Source organism: Platalea leucorodia, assembly GCF_965183815.1.
Source record: "Platalea leucorodia genome assembly, chromosome: Z".
Taxonomy (NCBI): Eukaryota; Metazoa; Chordata; class Aves; order Pelecaniformes; family Threskiornithidae; genus Platalea; species Platalea leucorodia.
The window spans coordinates 24,270,014-24,284,680 of NC_138858.1; positions in this window are offsets into that span (position 1 = coordinate 24,270,014).

The following is a 14,667-nucleotide window of genomic DNA, read 5'->3' on the forward strand; positions in this document are numbered from 1 at the left end:
CCAGCGAGCGAGAGCCCACTTACCTCCTCCCACCAAACAAAGTCCCTTTGAACCCCGGGCCGCCGCGCAGACAGACACCGATAAACACGGCTCCGCGGGGTTAAGAGTCTGGCAAATCCCAAGCGGCTCCAAGTAAATCAAAACCACACGCTTCCATCTTCCTGATGAGCCCGGCGAGAGCCCGACATCCCCGCCAGCATCGGGCTGCGGGACGGCGGCCGCGGCGACCCTCCGAGCCCCGGCACCAAACGTGCACTTGTCCGGCCGCGGACAACGCCGGACCCGGCGCCGGGCTCCCTCCGCTTGGAGCCGCCCGGAACCGCGGTGGGCTGTCGTCGGGGTCTGGGGGCTGCTTTGGTTTTCGTCTCGTCTGATTCTTTTTTTTTTTTTTTTTTTTTTCCCCCTCCTCCCTCTACCAACGACTTAGTATTAAAAGTATGAAAAGTCTAAAAAAAAATTGCACTATTCGAGACCGTACTTCATAAATCACTACTCTTTTCGGTTGAAAATCCTCGCACCCCCTTCCCCCATCCTCAAAGGTTTCTCTCTGAAATTACTCCAAATCCACCTCGCCTAATGCAATATAAACCTCCCCCCGCTCCCCGAAGCCCTGCACGCACCATTATTCGGGACACAAGAAAAGCAAAAAGTTTCATTGAATAGCGTGAAATCTTCCTTACCGTTTTCATCTTCAATTTCTGATATAAAGTAAGTTTCAAACAATAGAGATTGCACAGGACGATTCCCGTATTCCTCTCTGCTTTTCCCCTCTGTGCAAGCAACCATCAGGGTTATATTCTCCAACAGAATAAAATTCTCTAGCCTTCCTAAAAGGGGTTTTTAGAAAACGGGCCGGCTTGGCAGGAGGAAGGATGCCATCAATTCACCCAACCTATCACCCTGCACATTTTGTCTTTCCAACAAGAAGGGGGGGGAGGAAGGAAGGAAAAACAGGCTTATATTGGGGTGGGGGTGGGTGCCCTCCTCTTGAGCAGCCTCCTCTGTGCAAAATACCATGTGAATATCATCTGAGTGGGGGGGGAGAGGGGGGAGCGAGAGACAGAGCGGGGGGGGAGAGGGGGGAGAGGGAAGGCAGGCAGAGCAGGAAGGACTCAGGAAAGTTTGGTTGAAGTAGCCCCAGACCTCCTCTCGCTGCCGGCCCCCGGCCAAGCCGAGCGCGGCGGCAGCGGGGAGCCTTGGCAGCCTCGCCCGGGGGACGGCGCGGAGCACGCTGACGTCAGCCTGCAGATGTGCCCCGCCACGGCGCCGCCGCCGCGCATGCGCCGGGCGTCACGTGGCGGCGGGGGGGCAGGGGTACAGTCGGGGTAACGGAAAACGGCGGGGGGGGGGGAGGGGAGGCCGCGCGCACCTCGCGGCGGCGGGGGCGGCGGGGGGAGGGGGTGGGGGTAACGAAAAAAAAAAAAAAAAATCAAAGTGGCGGCACTGGGAGCTGCGGGGCGGCGGCGTCCGCAACCCGCCCGGGCGGGGGTCCCGCCTGGGCCCGGCCCGGGGCCCGCGGCCCGCGCGCGGCGCTTTCACTTTCATTTGGGGCGGGGAGGCGGGCGGCGCGGGGCGGGGGCCGAGGGAGCGGGAGCGGGAGGGAGGGGGGCACGGCGGGGCGGGGGGCGGCGGCGGGACGGCTTGTGCACCGTGAAGCTGGCGGTGGCGGGGGGCGGCATCTGGACCTGCCCGCCTCGCCGCCGAGTTAGTGTCCGATAGCCGAAAAAAGGGGGGGGGGGGGGAATCCTTCCTGAATCTGGGTTCTAAGGTTTCGAGCTTCTGCCAACGGTATTTCCCGCACGGTGCCTGTTCGCCGTCCCCTCCCGAGCCGGGGGCCGCGGGTGTCGGTCCGCTGGTGGGTCGGCGGCGGCTGGCTGGCCGGTGGAGCCATCCGCGGGGAAGGGTCGCAGCGCGCAGCTGCCGCGGGGCTCCCCGGGGCCGGGGGGACGCGGTCAGCCTGCGGGGCCGGCGGCCCGCGCGGGAGCCCCGCGGCTCGCCCGGCGCCGGCTGCCTGCCCGCGGCGGTGGAGGAGCCGGACCCCGGGCCGGCGCTGGCCGCTGCACGCTTACCTTTGAGCACGAAGCACTGCTACAGTGGCATGAGATTCTGCATGTAAGTGTGTGGGATTTCTTTTAACAGTAGCTCTAGCAAAATCAGCACAACCCCCTAAAGAGGCCGTCGGATTTGTCATCGTTCATACTGAAACTTCGCGCTAAATACAATAAACGCTTATCCGTGAGATCCTTCTGCAGCCGTTGGGCAAACGCGTGCTACGGCGGCGCGGGGAGAGCCGGCGCTGTGAATCCCGCGCTGCCCGGGGCGGCGGGCGGCGGCGGCCGGGAAGGCTCGCTGCTGCAGCGGGGCTGTCCGCGGCCGCCGGGCCGGTGGCTCGGCCGAGGGCGCCATCCCGCGTCGGCCGGCGGGGAGGGAGCGGGCAGCGGGCCGCCTCCCCCCCGCCGCGTCCCGTCCCTGCCTGGGCGACGGCTGCTCTTCGGTCCGGCGGTGTCCGCTCAATTGAAACAGGCATTTCTAATGAGTATTTTTTTGTTGATATGCCAGAGTTCCTGCTTCTGCAGCAAGCTAATGTATAAGATGAGCACGCGGATAAACCACGCTCACGGAGCGCGCTCTGCGGCAGATGCAGCCAGGTGTACCTTAGCCGCGGCATCGGTCTCCGTGGTCAGGCATTGCAACAGGTTCTGCTCACCCTTTTCTGCAGACTCCATGGTGTATACGGAGAACTGGGGGAGTCCATCCTTTTGAAAGGACAGATGGTGAAGAGAGAGGTTTTTTCCCCATTCTACATCAGGACCAAAAATAACCTGTTGAACAGAGAGGCAGATATCACAGCCAATTGCCTCATGCTTATGGTATCCTCATGGGACTTGGGAGACCTGCCTTCAAACCAGACCCTGCCCGAAGCAGGCTCCAGAGCACTCACGTTGCTGTCTGACGGCTAGGCTGGGGACTATTCTGGTGTAGAAGACGGGCCTCTCCGTGGCTGGAGCTGGTCCACTGTGTATAACTGATCAAATACTCATCAAGCTAAAAAGAAAGACAGCTTATCACTGTCTGGTTAGGGTCCTCACATGGGTTCAACTCCCTGCTCTAAATCAAGCAAAGGAAAACAAAGATATATGGGCCGTGCAAAACCCAGCTGCTTGCTCAGTTTCTCAGTACTTTCTCAAGTTATTTATTCCTTGTCCCAGACAACTACATTTTCTTGCCTACACCCGCTGCTGGAGCTGAGAAAATGTTTCCAATAGCAATTTTGTCAAAACTGGTATATTACCAGGAAAAGCTTTGGCTCCAGTTAAAAAATTCCTGACCATCTGTGATTAGAATTTCTGACAGAATTCCCAATACAGTTTCACTTACCTGTTTTGCTTTATTGCATAAAACCATTTTTCAGAGGCAGCCTCATTCAGATAAAAATAGTGAGCTTATCTGATGAGTTTTATTTTTGTTTCGTCAGCCCAAATAATATCTATATACATTTTTTATGATTAGCAACTTTTTAGAAAAGAAAATTGCATGGAAAGTAGCATGCAGATTCTTAGCATAAATTTTTCTTTGCTGCAAGTAGAAATCTTTGTAGCTGTGATAGGAATTCTACTGTGAATTCTGATAATACGTATAAACCATGTGGACAACGGTGTCTCAGAGGCTCTGGACAGGACTACACATTTATTGAGCACAGAGCATATTACTCCATGTCTTAACCAGTTAGTCTTTGCTGACCATGGGAGTAGTTAGCTAAAGCACTCTTGAGTTTACTTTAGGCCTTTGAATCCTAAGATTGGCAAGCACACTTTTTTGTTTAAATAAATATTTGTCTTAAACTTCAGTTTAACATTGCTAGATACATTTGGAGGTATGTGGGGTTGATTCCAGGAACCTTGCTTTTAACTGAAATAAATAATGGAGAGAAAGCTACAGATCTTTGGTAAGCAGTGCGTTTCTCTAAGATGAGATTCTTGTTCCCTGTACCTTTGGATGGACATGCATGAAAGTATGGGGTTTTTCCAGGATATATTTTTACCTGGTCAGTGAAGACTTGAGGATAATAACCAATCATATTTAGAAATATCCCAGTTGTGTTTGGGGAGATAATAATAATTTTTAAAATTAAATATAAAATGATGTTATAAATTACATAAATACACTTGCTAAAATACTTTGGTTGATCATATAATTGAAAAAATAATACATTATAACCTTGCATTTATATGTGCTATAGGTTCTGTGCTTTATCTGTGCTTATAGGGAGAAAAGCTCTTGATGTGCATAAGGGCTTCATTTTTAGTCCCCTGAACTAACAGATCCCAGGGGTGCTTGAAGGTAATGGTGCCGTTGAGATCCAGTATCTTTCACTGATGTTTCCTTGTAAATAGCCTGAATTCAGATTGCTTACAAATCTCATCTCCCCTTGCAGGAAGAGATCTAAAAACATCTCTAGAAATGCCCCTGGGCCATGTGTTCAGCCTAAGACCAGCCACCTGCCATCAGAAGTACAAGCTATTGTGCCCGGCACATTGTGTTCCAGAGAGAGAATGCATATCAAAGTGTACTTGCAATTGGAAAATGCACCCCTTTTGAGTTGAGCTGTCCTTGATGGCCCTCTAAAACAAAATTCACAGTGATGCATTTGGCTTCAAGTATGGCTTTGAGGCTACTTCTGCCCGGCAATGCCTGTATTGGCAAGAATGTCTTAATTTAAATATGAAGAGCCTTACCAAAGGCAGGATGGTAGACCATCCTTTTCTAGGATGCTCCCTGCAAACAGCTGTGTGTGTTGTGCTGATGCGGCGCTTACCATCACCCCAGCCTCCTTGTTACTGCAAGACCCTGTGAACCTGGCCAACCCAATCATTTTACTATAAGATTTGGAAATAAAACTGGAAAACTTCATGTAAGCTTGGCATCCTCCAGCATGTCCTGGCCAGTTTCCTCCCTGGTGGAACACAGATGAGGCAGGGCAGAGAGAAATCAGAGAAGATTATGAATGTGGTGAGAGTAATGCTCAGAGCTTGCTCAAAACGTGGGAGGGGTGGACAGTGCGAGGGGTAAGATTAAATATCTCTCTCGTAAACCTGAGATGAGGAATCTTAGAGTACTCAAGCTGATTAAGGAGCCCCTATAGTAGAATGGATGGTGGCCTCAAATTTTGCAGGCAAATAAGATGGAACCGATCCTATCCTCATTAACGTTAAAGTAGAAAGTATAGAAAAAACAATACAGTTCCACACAAGAACAGGAATAGTAGTAAGCAGAAGAGAAGAGGTAACTCAGATGAGGGAGCTGTTTTATTTCAAAGACAGCATATTTTTTTCCCGCTTTGTCTATTTCCAGCTTTCCAAGTCAAGAGAGAGACCAGAAAGAAGATTAGGTTAGTAGGCATAACAGTTTGTTTAAAGGGAGCATTTTCCAGCTATGTGTTCTATAGTTTTTCTGTGTATTCTTGTTTTGTTATTTTCCTGTTTCCAGAGAAAGTTGTTCCTAAGATCTGAACAATCTGTAAGGCTTATGGAGAACAAAGCTGAGACAAATTGTACAATATATGGAAAATGTGTATGGAAAATCTCTATGGAAAAATTTGGCAAATGGTATTCCTCAAAGATTAGTGTACACAGAAACATATAAAAGCTATGCAGAGAATCTTAGCAAATACATAAGAATTCAGTTATTTTGATTTTAGAATGAAAAATCTGGAATTAACTGACAAAAAGACTTGGCTATTACCATGCAGAGCACTGCAGCATTTTGCAGTCTGGCACTCAGCTCTAGGAATGACACTCCCAGTGCGGAATTAGGCACCTCGGTCTCAGGTGCCCGAGTGACTGGTTTAGTTTCTGGAATTGAAGGAGAATTACGGTAGTCATACTGATGAGCATTACAGACTGCTCATTTAGCATCTGCTGAACTATGTGGTGATTCCCCTTTTCTTGGTAAGCTTTATATAAAAGCATGAACACATACACTAATGTTAGAGATTGTAAAATTGGATCATGAAATGAGCACAGATTTATTTTGAATGGAAAGAATTGGACTTTCCTTTCCATATTCCTGGACTGTATAGCTGGAAAAGATTTATTAAAGACTCTAGAGCATACGGTGCATACTGCTTTGGACACAGATTACAACTTTGTCTAATTTAGATGGTTTTATGGCATTCTTTCTAGTGTAGTGTCTTGCAACATTTTATAAATGGAACTATCTTTAATAAAAGCTGTTAAGCCAATGATTTGAAGAAGAATTGAAAAAAAAAAAATACAATGCTCACCTCTCCTCTTGTAACTTTTGGGTATCCCTCCAAAATGCAAAGACTTATTGTGAATGCAGTAAGGTGGTATGTGAATGTGGTTAGCAAATACATTTCTTTCCTCTTATCTCACAAGTAACTTCATTGTTATTTTTCTTACAGGATTATCACAGCACTAACAGCTCCTTGTTTAGGGAAGACAGTGTTCTGCTTTGAAGGGGTTTATTAAGGCCCCTTTAAAAAGTCCAGCATTTCCCTTTTCCAACTTACTTAGGGTTGGCTGGTTTTGCATGAAGCTGGTTTGTGCAGCAGTAAGGGCTCTGACGCTCATATATGTCCCTAACCTGGAACTGGTTAGACACTGGAGACTGAAGAGTAGAAAGGGGAACTGCCATATATGCTTGCCCTGTTTTTTGCCCAGTTGACCCTAGTTATCCCTTTGTGGATAGCCAAGAGTGGCTACTGTTGGAGACAAAATCCAGGGCCAGATGAATCTTTTGGTATGACCTAGCAGCTGTTTCTATGTTAAGGGCAGTCTTCAGCTGCTTCAATACAAATTGTAATAAGTGGCTTAGCTTAAAAGCACTTCCCACTTCCCACTAATTTCCACTGTAATTCACGGGCATTCACAGGCATCCATGAGACTCCACTACGCTGTTGGGAGTTCACACTGAGGCAGCTCAGGAGCACCCATATATTGCATTTAGTTGCTCTACTATGAGATCTCCTGTGAATGAACAGTAATAAAAAGAAGTCCCAAAAAAACAAGTTACTGTTCCCCTAGTCATGACCACGGCTATTTGTCAAATGAACGTCTCAAAGCCCTCTGCCACTTATACAAAGCCTTGGAGCAAGAGCAAATACCATGATGGCTGAAATTTATATAACACTTTCATAGGACTTAATCCTATGACTCTTCTGTTATTCCACTAAATATTATTGAGATATATTCGGTCTTGCATATACTTTTGTTTATTATTTGTTAAAAGGGTACTGTTATAGTCTAAAGATAAAACTAAAATAAAGGACTTTCCATAAAAGATCAAAGGTCACAACGTTAGTTTTGCAGCATCAAAAATGTCTTTTTCACATTTTGCTGAAAACTCAGCTATGAATTAAAGTCACAAACAACATTTTGTTTCTAAGGAGTCAAAAGATTACGTTTCTTAGTTAACAGGCCTATATTCTGGGCACAATCTGTGAACTGAAATATGAACTGGGTTTAGCATACTTGTGTTCCTGCTATAGCCATTAAGTGATTATTTGCATCAGTAGGCAAGTTATACTGAAAAAAGGATAAGATTCAATTTTTCTCAAAAATCTTTCAGGATGCTTAACATTATGGTTCAACAGACTTGTACAGTATATGCTATCAGTTTTGCATGCTAACATGGAATAACCGTAAAACCATCGAGGGATATGAAGATGATGCTATGTGGCCATTCACAGATGTTTGAGGGCAAAGGAGGAGGGAAAAGCAACTTGTTCCTGTGTTTGTACTTAAGTGATGAGCCAAGATCAAAAGAGGCCTCATCCTCCATGTGGTCATCACTGGAAACTCTGATACAGATTCAGGCTGATTCTAGTAGCAACCTTCTGAGCTCCTGAAACACTAACAACTCCTAACTTCAGGTTTTCTTTTGTTTTTTTTTTTTTTAAATGCCTGAAACTCAATTAGTTTCATGCCTGAAACTCAATTAGTGGTAATAACTTCTGTATATTATTTTTGTAAACTTTGTAATTAATAGTCTATCAAGAGATTTGTCAGCCAAAATAAAAGCACTCAAAGCAAATGGAGTAACAGCTAAAGAAATCTACAGGCTTGCAGAAAATGCTGGACATCTATTTTTAGCTCATTGCATCCACAATTGCAGGCATCTATAAATCTACACAATTTCACCCACAGATTAGGTTATCTGGCAATAAATAGAGTAAGCTCCTATATAAATTATTGCATGAACAGTTTTCTGCATAGATTTAATTATAAACATAACACAACTCTTCCAGTACTGCCAGTCTGTATAAAGTTTGGCTAACAGTAAGTACCTGCAGCCATCTTAATTTAACAGTGTATTTACAAGGGCAATCAGGTACACATAAGGAGTACAAACACCAATGGTGATATCCCACCTGCAAGTGTGTGTCTACAGTGAAAGTTTTCTGCTGTCTTTAAAAGAAGGACTTAAAGGTTTGCCTGTTTCCTAAGCCAGTTAATGCTCATCCTCAGTAGCACAGAAGTTTAGTTTTGCATTTTACCAGGTATGTTTGGTATTTGCTAAGAGATCGAATGGGACTACAAGGGACCTAGGTGTAATTAAGCATTAATTACTTCATAATTCAAGGATCTGCATAACTCAAATAGGTTAAATTTGTGCAACATCACACCTGCAGTTCAGCTGGTACAAATTTTAAATCAGGCCAAAGTACATTTTAGTAATTCTAAAAGCAACATATTTTACGGCTACTTCCACCACTGCAAGACTGCTTACTCCCCTAGCCTAGGCTCATACCTCTTCTGAAGTATTGTTTATTTTATGCATCACCTGTGGGTATAGCCTGTCATTTCTATTTAAAGCTAGATGCGTAACATTTTTATTTCTCATTTTCGAATAGCTGTCCCTGAGCCACTCTCATTCTCTGTCCCCAGATACAATGTCTGACTTTCAGAGGTGAGAAACAGAATTGGGATTCTCTCTGAATAGGCTTGGGGGAGGGTGCAGGGGTAACCTTTGCTCTTGTTCTGCCCCAGATTCTCGGCTTTGCACATGAATGGATACACTTCTATTGGGGTCTTTCTTTTGGGGGATGAAACAAATTAACTGCAAAAGAATACCAGGGAATTCACTTTGTGCACTATCTCTGCAAAGTTTTTTTCTGAGACTCCATGGAAAAAAGAAATTCAGAAGCTTGAAATGCCTGATGCAAAACTCACAGAAGAGGCAGGGCAGTCCAGCATTGCTCGCACACTGCTCTACAGTAAAACTACACACAAATCTCTTACCAGTTACATGGTTTCCTACCACACATGGAATGTAAAATACATCATTGCTATAATCTGCTGAAGTCCAATGGTAGTTTTTAAGATAAAAAGTTTTGTGCTTGTGTGTTTAATCGTTGCTCTCTAACGAAGAAGGACAGAGACTAGGTGCTTTTTATATTTTTAGTTCAATAATTTGGGAAACTTAAAGAAATATGATGTGCAGAAAAGTATTTTTTCATCTTGAGAACAGAACTGTGGCTAACAAAATGCCCACACTCTCTATAAAGTATGATTAGATATTACAACTGTTTTTGTCAAAAAAAAAACCCCTCATTATGCTTGTGCTACTAAACATGACATATGTCCTAGTAAATGTGCCTGGGTGGACGCATTGCTACCAAAGTGTCTCCTGCCGCTTGCTAACATTTTGGCCTTTAAGCACCTCAGAGGTTCTCCTGGTTGTTTCATGTACATATTTTATACAGAACACTGGAATGAATCTTGTATGACTCGAAGTGAAAAAGCTGTCGAAAAAGATGACCATCACTACTTTTTGTGTTTCTTGGTTATGAAGCACTTACTTAAGTATTTAATAGACATTTACTGAATCTTACAGTGTTTTCAGGTGAGACAGCGGCACCGTGATCAACAATAATGCATGCTCTGCTCTGTCCATCGACAACAAATGACACATCAGCAGTGGGATCAACGATGTATCAGGGCTATCCTAATTCTGTCTCCCTCTCTGATCCTGTTCAGGAAGAAAGTGAATTCTCCCCCCGACATCTGAGGTGCATTAGGAATACTAATTTTAAGTATGTGCAATATTAATGGTACATGTGTGCAATCCAGTGGTCATTACCTCTTAGGTTATTAAACGACTTTTCACAAATGAGAAACAGTTTACTGTGTATTAGTCAGCAAGGTCACACGGGCTTAGTGACTTCAGTGCATATTAAAAAATTTAAACTATTTTATTCAGGTCTATTTAAATAGATTTAAACATAGATTTGTTTTGTGAAACAATACGTACGTATAAATGTAAAATGTGCATATGCTGGTATTGGGAGAGTGAGCAGGGCTACTATTTAAATTAGTTCTTTACAATTTCCATAAAATAATGCTTTGCTATTTAAAAACCCAAATTGATCTTGTCTTATGGTTAGAGTACTGTGTTTAAACTCAGATTCCTAGCTTTTCTCATCTTTGTTTTTGAATAAGCATTTTCTGAAACATTCAGATGGGTTGATAGTAGTGAACTTATAAGCACCATAGATTTACAATTAAGAAGTTCTTACAGCTGAACATGGGGAAAGGGCTCTCCTGTTGCTGATTATCTGGTTTAGATTCAGCTTTTCAGACAGGTGTACCAGCCCTTGCAGCAAGTAGTTCCGCTTTTGAGGCTGAATAAAAGTAGTCTAGATTACCCAAATGATTTTTTTAAAACACAATCAAATTTAACTTGGACTAATTAACTGTAAAATTAGAAGGTAATTGGCATGATTAACAAACACCGCTTTTTACCCTTTGGGAAAAAAATAGGAGTAATTAAAAGGAATTCCCTTTTTAAAATACAGTTTATTTTGGATGTACTTCTTATCCATCTTTCTTCATGTTATTTTACTAAACTAAACATACTTCATTGTTTTTTCATAATACTAGTAACAAGATCAGAATCTCTCTGCAAATATTACGGCTCTGTCAGAGTAGGTAATTTGTATTTCCCGACTTCACACTTGGTCATCAGGCAATCGTCCCACATCAGGCAGCATAATACTTTAAACTCTTGAGCTATAGAGTTGTAGACTGGCCAGCTGGAAGCAAAATAGGTTTCCCCTTACCCATTGCCAATGTGCTAGACTCAACCAATTCCCTGAAGAAAAATGACTACATACTTGGCACACAGCAGCTACTAAATTTAAATTCCTCACGCCCCTATATACTAAGCTTTCTATCTGGTTCAACACTGAACTCCTATGATTTGGCCAGCTTGGATTCAGAAAGGGATCTTAGCCATCAATAAATTTACTGAAAATGATGCTTTGCTTTGCTTTCCTTTCCTTCACAGTACTAAAAGGAAGTTCTAGTGAGATGGAAAAAATGGCAGATACAGCCAACCTGACATGCCGTCAACAATCATTTTGGCTCTATTACCTGCGCCAGTCCACATCCGATTGCACTGCTTCATTTCTGTCATGAATTACTGTCGTCTGTAGCAATGTGCATGTTTAACCAGCAAATCTGAACTGATGCAGATTTTCTAGAAAGGAATGGAAGAGGAAAATGGTCTGAACAGTCACTTTTCGTTAATGAAAACAACTTTTAGTTAGGGTTCTCAACTGTTCCTGGGAGTACATAAGATTCATCCAACATCATATGGAAGAATCATTATATCCCTCTCTTGTGATTGTTTAAAATAAGTGCCACTAAACTGAAAAAACATTGTCTGTGTGACTCAGCAGACATTTATTTAACCCACATGTTTATGAGTTTTCTGATGTCCATTTATTCTAGAGAAAACTTAATTGCAGAATTCGTATCTTTATCTCAAATTAGATTGTTATAAACTATCCATGTGTGTTGTAAGTCTGATGGATACTGGATAGGAGACAAATAAATATCAACGACGTTGGCTTAAGAGATCAATACTAAAATGCAACTATTATAGAAGCAGAAGCATGATTCTCTGATTTTGTAAACAATGAACTCAAGGTAATTTTTTTGGTTTCAGAGACAGTAGGATTGGCTTCTTTAGTTTTACTAATTCTGACACATAGGGCTCTGTAACTGTCTCCAGTTTCCATTATTCCTACAAACCCCTTTTATGTGGAGGCAAGATGGAACGACCCATTAAAACATCTTATAGACGCCCTTAGTATGTATACTAACATTGAGATGAATGTATACTAACTTGACAGAAAAAGAAAATTATTGTCAGATGTTCAGAATCCTTATGCATATCCCTGCAATTAAATAGAAAATAAGGAGAGATTTTTCCTTTTTGTTTTTAGACCAAGAACTTTGGGATTTTTTTCTGTATGACAGTCATATTCTAATGTCTACCCCATATTAAGTCACAGTCAATATTACTCACAATTTTTCTTGAATAAAATAATGGTTTAGCAGAAAAGAGTCTTTATCCAAGCCAAATGCTTTTCAGGTTGCACTGCCTCCACTGCTGTTTCATTCCCCTCCAATACACCATTTGTTTTTGGTGCCATAAAGACTTCTCAAATTTGGGCTTATTCACCCTGTGATCAAATTTGTGGATTTATATCCACCTGTGATTAGTGTCTTACAATGGTCACAGTTTCATCTCCTTTCTTTGGGTTTAAGAGTTTAGGAATAGTGACGGTGAAGTTGAGAAGGAAGTGGTTTATCTGATTAAAAAAATCATGCATCTTCCCATTTAACAACGAGACAAAATACAATCTTCTGTTAAAGTGTACATCCAGAGTACTTAGCTGACATGTGAGAGACCCAGTTTCATGACCCTTCTTCAAATAAGTCAATATTATTTAGAGTAACTGGAATTGATTTAACATAAAACTGGGAAGAGATCTATGCTTGACTGGTAAATTGGTTTGTTGTCTTGGCATTCAATAACACAAATCAAGGTTCTTTCTTACCTTTGCTTTACCCTAAGGTTTTCCCATGCTGTCTAGGAGTCCTTATTAATAGATTGGGGGGGTGATTCTTTTTTTTTTTTTTTTTTTTTGGCCTTTGTAGAGCTGACAAACCTTTCCATAAACAGAACACAACAAGCTACAGTCTGTGGCCTGGCTTTTAACTTCCATAAAACTGAAAAAACAAAAAAGGTCCTTACTGGTTCCACCTACAACGGAGTATAACTGTTAGAAGTAGAGAAAAAAAGTCGATGAAATGGCACACCTTACGCTGAAAGATTTCCAACTATTCCATCACTACATTTACAGAAACTTGTTCTAAATTCTACTTTTTGAAAAGTTGCTCTTTTCCACAATTTTCTGACTTTTCATAAAGCTTACAAGAGGGAGTACAATTTGGACTATTCTCCTATAAATTGATCTGCCAGGACTGAACAATGTCAGCAATCAGCAAGCAAAGTACTAAACCTTTGTGAAGAAAAGGTGCTCCCTTTCAAGCTCTTAACTGGTAACAGTTTTTTTAAAATAAGTAAGGATAGATAACAGTAATAAATAAACAAACAGGAAATAGAAATGTAGTACCTAGCATATGCTTGATCTTTGGTCCAAAGTTTTCTTGGTATGCAAAGTGTAATGGAAGCTCTAGACATTCAACGTGCTTAAAAATCTGGTCACTTAGGCAAGAGACTGAATACAGATCTAAGTGCACAGCACCAATTTATAAATGCTGTCTGTTAACCTCTTCCAACAAAATGTTATTTGGTTTTGCAATTGCAATTCCTTTTTCCACCTTCCCAGTTTTGTGTGTGGCAGAGTTTGCCTGATCCCAAAATCTGTTGTTGAGAAAATTATGTCCTTTTCTGATGGAAATAAATTTTTATGTTCTGGGAACCAAGGACTGGAAGGCCCAATAAAAGCTGTGACCTGGATCCCTATAGCCTGGTTGCACAATCTTTCTTTTAAAATACTTTCAATATCAGTGGCTTGGCATCAAGCAGTAGGCTAGTAGGAAGGAAAGCATAACAGAGTCTGAGGCTACCTAGAAGAGAGGTCCACAGCTTTCTTCTGTGGAAATAATTTTTGTAGTATTTTAGCATTTTCCAGCTGGACCTGGCATGCAGGTTCACTCACGACACTTTCAGACTTCCCCCACAGGGTCCAGATGCCTGTCACTGTGCAGATGTGTGATTACCAGGGTCAGTTGTCCCTCATCTTTTTTCCATGTTCCATCCCAAGGCAGATTTTCTGTGTAATATTAAATATCTTCTGGTCTATCAGTTTCATAAGCTAATCTTCTGACAAGTGTTCCACTGAAGATGGGAGCAGGACAGCTGAACGATTCACAGAGCTAACCAAAGTATATGGATCTCATCTCCATCCACAATTCCTCTTTGTCACTTTAGCAGCTCAGGTGTTCACCCCTCACAGAGAGTTTGATATTTGTGCTGATGACTTGCCTCTCTGGAGTCAACATCAAGTGATAGATGAATAGCCATAAGAATTACCTCCCCAGGACATATTGGTATTGTCTGGATCAAAAATTTTACAGACTGTGTAGTTGCATGGAATGCCACTGTTTTTTCCTCCATGAGGAGTCTTGCCAGGTCCTCTGCATTTCCTGGAAGCTAGACATGGAAGGGCGGGGGGGTGCATTTACCCTTCTCTGAAAGTATTTATCTCCTTGTTTTTTGCAGCAGCATCCTGACCAGATGAAGGCTGGCTGCCCGGGATGAGAAGGCACCTGAAGACCCAAGATGATTCCCAGTAGGTGATCATCTGTTACAAGGCTGACACTTTTT